This window comes from Euphorbia lathyris, chromosome 1, assembly GCF_963576675.1.
Source record: "Euphorbia lathyris chromosome 1, ddEupLath1.1, whole genome shotgun sequence".
Lineage (NCBI taxonomy): Eukaryota > Viridiplantae > Streptophyta > Magnoliopsida > Malpighiales > Euphorbiaceae > Euphorbia > Euphorbia lathyris.
Window position 1 is genome coordinate 74162507 of NC_088910.1, and position 5567 is coordinate 74168073.

Here is a 5567-nt window from a genome sequence, read left to right on the forward strand (position 1 = left end):
AATAACATATTACATATTTGTACAACAAATGTACTAAATTACAATATCTAACTATCAGACAAAAGGAAACTTGTTTCTAGATTATCTACTAATAACTTCTGATGATACAACTCGGCTGCAAAACGCAATCTAAAATGGACGCCATACGATCCGTCAAAGTTGCACACAAACTGATCATGTCGGGTTTCACACCTTTCAGTTATAACTTGGGCAAAAGCACAAGTGAATACGCCACAGTCATCTGTCAAAATATCAAGTTAAAATGAAGCTATTATGTTAATGTTATGACAGTTTTTATTTTCCTTACTATCATTGTAACGTAATTCAGATGACATAATTTGTATTAAATTATGTTATTGGAACGTAAATAGTATGACATTTTCTTATAAGAATTTTGTCATTGTTTTCTTTTTATACCTCTTTCATGAACCCGTATAAATAACCAAAGTTTCTTATAAATAATGTGCAAATAACCTTTATATATAACAATAAACTTGTACATATGTGAAGATCACCATCCTAACCAAAAGTTTGTCATTACAAAGCTAACATTTTACTATATAAGAAGCCTAAAAACCTAAACCTTGAATCTCATGACTTATTATGCCCATTCTTTACAGGTTTTCTTCCATCCCTTTGGTCCCTGCAATATAAAATACATAAGTTAATTGAATGTTGATCTTCAAAGTATAAATATAGAAAATGAAAAGAAAAAATGAGTAAAGGCATTGGATCACAATTCTTCATGGTGTATCACGTAAATGAGAATGACTTGAAGTGAAACCAAGACAGCAAGGAGTGAAACTGTTTACGAACATGATTTTTCTTCACAAAATGATGGATGGACACTTACCAACAGCATCTAGCCCAAATAATTTGGGCATGAACTTCCTTATATGCTCTTTTGCAGCTTTATCAGATTTCAATGTCTCACATGCAAATGAAACAGATATCTTTTTCTGCCCTTGCTACACCATCCATTTCCCAGCTACAAGACAAGAGACAAAATATGAGATGGGTAATTTTGCTAGCTCGAAGGCCAAAATAAAAAGCTGGGCTCTAGATTACAATTGCTAGTAGGCACATAATAAATTTTTCACACATAATCACCAAGTGTAACAATTATCTCAGACTGAAAGTCTTAGCTGCATCTCCATCTTAACAAGAAATCGTTCATGTGAAATTGAAGTTAGATTAAAATAAAACCGAAGTAGGAAACAGATACAAAGTATACAAACTAATTATTGAGAACAAAATCCTATCAATATATTTCTGCTGATACATATCTGAAAGGAATTATTACAGCTGCAATTGAACATAAGAATTACCAAGGAAAACAGTTTGAGAATCGGCGATAAAGTAAGAAATGCTTACCCATGAACATATTCAATGTTCTAGAAGCGAGCAGCATCATAGCCTCTGCACTCAACTATAACGTCTTGTTCTTTCCTATTATGCAGTATATTCACAGAGGTAAAAGGCTATAATAGTAGTGTATGTAGTAATTACAGACAGAGTATCTAGTCTGTCGTACCTGTCGTATTTTCAAAAAATACGACAGGCTAGTCTGTCGTACCTCTTGTATTTTCAAAAAATGCGACAAACGACAGATTATATAGTCTGTCGTACTTGTCGTATTTTTGAAAATACGACAGGCAACATAGTATATTTTCAAATTTGGACCATCATAGTCTGTCGTACCTGTCCTATTTTCAAAAAATACGACAGACGACAGATTATATAGTTTGTCGTACCTGTCGTAAAAAATACGACAGACAACATAGTATATTTTCAAATTTGCACCATCATATGCACCCCTGAGATGATGGAACTTATCAATTTGTATCCTACAATCATTAATGTCAATCTCATTGTATCATATAATCATCAAAATTGAGATCAATCATTAATGTCCATCTATTTGTATCATATAATCATCAAAATTGTTCCTACACTTAAATTGTTCCTACATCCATCCTCTTCGAAGAAAAACATTCATATAAATGTGTATTTCACATCATAACAAAATGAGATTAATGCACTCCTGACAGAAATTATAAATACTCATATCCTAAAAATTAGTTGTCTATGAGAAGCTAATAACTTGAATAAGTCAAGGGCTGACTTGAAACTATATCCCAAAAGAAACCAAAAGTTTAGGAATTATGGTCAAGGTCAACCACAGTTATGAAATTATTCCAGAGGAAAGCAAAATTCATTAATTCACGGCCATACATACAATGAAAATGAGGGAGAGAGAAGCTTTCTTATCATTTACATAAGGACACATCAAATCTCACCTTCTTCATTTACACAGGGCCATACATACAATGAAAATGAGGGAGAGAGAAGCTTTCTCCTTCTTCATCATCCTTCCCAACCATTTGAAAGTTTTTTTTAAATCAAATGAAAGAAAACTTTATTGAAAACATAAGCTAAACAACCACACCAAACAAAGAAACAAGTCAAACTCAATGACCAAAAAATGCATCTATGGTGTTTGAAAAATTCTGAACTTTTAGGCTGCCAAACAGCAGTGTTTTTTAGCCACCTATAATGGACAATGTCAAGGAAATGAGGTATCAAAACATGCTAGAGGTTACATAAAAATTCAAACTCTTTATGCTTCAAGATGATTGCGGCCAAATACTACTCGAACGCAACATTCTTAACGTCACCTAATGTAGCTAATCCAAGTTTCTTTTGAAGATGTATATGGGAAGCAAGGAATGTGTTTCTAAATGGTCTACTATGGCTGATAGGAAATGGGCATATGGTTCATATTTGGAATGATTGATGGATTCTGAACATATGGATTCTGAACAACAAGCATCGACCTTAGCAGCTACTGCAGGAATTCTGAACAAAATGAGCTGGAATTCTGAACAAAATGAGTTATACTAACGTTATGGTGGATTTGGTTATGTAGGAATCAACTTGTTCATGAAGGAATTATAATCCCTACCTCGGTCCTACTCACGAAATTTGTGGTGTACCTTGAGGAGTGAAACCAACAATCATTATCTAAAATTGTGACAGTGACTGCACCTATATTTAATGAACTGGTGTTTGAAAAATTCTGAACTTTTAGGCTGCCAAACAGCAGTGTTTTTTACCCATGTATATGCATACTATGACTCTGCTATAATGGACAATGTCAAGGAAATGAGGTATCAAAACATGCTTGCAAAATTATTTTGGTGACATAGATGATGTTGTTGGAATTCCTATCAAAATTTTGAGCAGATACCTTACAATTAAGCACCATAATAGGAACTGCCCTCTTGATGCAATTCACAAACAACAACTGTTAGAACATTTTTCATGGAAAAATATAACCTTCACTCCATCCATCTTATCATGGAAAAATATTACAGCAAGAAGGCAGAAAACATAATGCACAGGTATCAAATATTTCAGCCAGAAGGCAAAAAAACATAATGCACAGGTATGAAACCCAGAAATGCACAGGATATCTAATATTCCAGCCAGAAGGTAAAAAAACATAATGCACAGGTATCATATATTCAGAAAGGTATTGAAAGAACAATGTGGTCAAATTTACAGCTTCATATATCTATTTGAGTGTCCAGAATCATCAATTCAAAATCCAACCCTAAGATTGTGCCTATCATGAATCTCAAAAGTTGAAAAGAAAAGAAAATTTTAAGATTGTTTACCTTTCCTTTGCTTCGGGATTCCTTTTTACCCTTACCCATGGTGGAAGGAGATTGCCGGAAAGAGGTTTGCCTTCTTCCTCCTCTTCCTCTCACAGTTTGCCTTCTTCCTCCTCTTCCTCTCACTATTCGACTTCTTCCTTCTCTTCCTATCACCGCCGCTTCTCCTCCTCTTTATCGCCGCCGTTCGCTTCTAGTTTCTGTCTTCTCGCCGTTTGCTTATCGTTCGCTTCTCCTCCTCGATTGTTCGTCGTTCGTGTTTGATATGTTTAGGGCGCATAACAGGGAACGGAAAGAAAAGGGCAAATTTGTCCAAATACACTAAAACTGTCTAAATTTGTAAAAGATTAGAGAACTACACTAAAAACGTAAATGAGTTTTAAAATAGGGTTAATTTTGTAATTGTCCCGGGGAATCATGGTTAAGATCTTTCTATTCCAAAATTACTCTTTTCTTCTATTTTATTTATACCAATGAAAGGATATGGGAGTAATTTACATATAATTACATTATTAAACCATCACTTACCTTACCTTCCATCCAAACACAACAAGTTATTTTATACACTCTACTTACTTCACCTTACTTTAAATACACTTCATCCAAACAATGCCTAAGTTGAGAGAGAGGAAATCAGTTTCACCACTGATTATTCTTAGGCTTGACCAAAATTTATGACTATCCAAACAATCTCTTAAGGCATGTATTACATCTTCAATTCCTTAATTGCATCGTGAGCGTGTGTGTATGCTTGAGAGGTGACATCGGCGACGCTCCAACTGGGTGAGCAGTTTCCTGTCCGGACCAGAGGAATGTGATTACCGAGACAATGCTCCTCTATACGTGAGAGCACTATTTATGTCTGATCGTTACTACGAAGACATCAGATGTTGGGAAGTATTTTCCTTTAAGAGTTTTTTTAAATGAAAGAAATAAAAATCCTTCCTTTTAAGAGTTCTTGCCCACAAAGTATTCGGCTCCTTAATTTTTCTCTAGATTAGTTTCATTAACATTCCCTTATTTTGGTCAACCGTCTTCCGTAAGTCAATCCAACCCTTGGTTCTACATACGTCATCCCAAGATGCTAGATAGATCTTTCCCTTATTATATTTGTTTCCCCAAAGGAAGCTTCTGTTTAGTCTGTATTTTATTACTCATTCCTACCAACACCAAGTTTGTATTCATTATATGAGTTGGGATTGCATTTGAGATCACTTAGATCAAGGTTGTTCGGCCTGCTAGGGAAAGAGATGACACTTTCCATCTTATCAGTTTGCTACTAACCACATTCATAGTTTCTTCATATTTTGAGATTGTCGTTCTTTTATGTAACAATTGAACCCCTAGATATTTCTGTAAACAAGGGTTTAAGGGAATGCCATGTTGATTGCCTATGGCTCAGGCCACTCCATTCAACACATTCTTAGAAAAACATATTCTGGATTTGACTATACTTATTTTCGTAGAACTCTTTGAGGAAATTCTTAATGATGCTTATTTGATCTATTGTTGCTTCGGCGAAAAGATTAAGGTCATCTGTAAAAAAAAAAGGGTTAGGTTGGGGCTATGATTCAACATCTTAATCCATTTCCATATAAAGTACAAAAAGAAAGGGTGACATCAGATCTCCTTGACTGATGCCTCTTGTCGGAGTAAAATTGTCTATCAGGTCACTATTAAAAGATATACAAATGGAGGATGTTGATATGCATTTTTGCATTAGTGATGTGTACCTATAGTCTTAAATCGTGCATATTCTCTCTCTAAGATGGTGAACAGTACATGGGATACAACTAAGACCAAAATTGCATTCAACACTCAAACTATAGATGGGATCTCTGAAGAAGAAGATGATGATCAAAGGCAACGTGGCAATAAAAAAGAGTCAAG

The 5567-nt window shown here is 34.7% G+C and overlaps 1 long non-coding RNA gene across 1 annotated transcript; it reads right to left on the minus strand.

The window, feature by feature from the left end:
• Window positions 1-462: 462 nt before the first annotated feature.
• LOC136202159 (uncharacterized) lies at window positions 463-3963 on the minus strand. The gene is made up of 3 exons (XR_010674338.1): window positions 3681-3963; window positions 854-988; window positions 463-643 (listed from the first exon to the last, which is right to left on the minus strand). It is a non-coding gene; the product is annotated as an uncharacterized lncRNA (long non-coding RNA).
• Between the last annotated feature and the right edge of the window lie 1604 nt (window positions 3964-5567).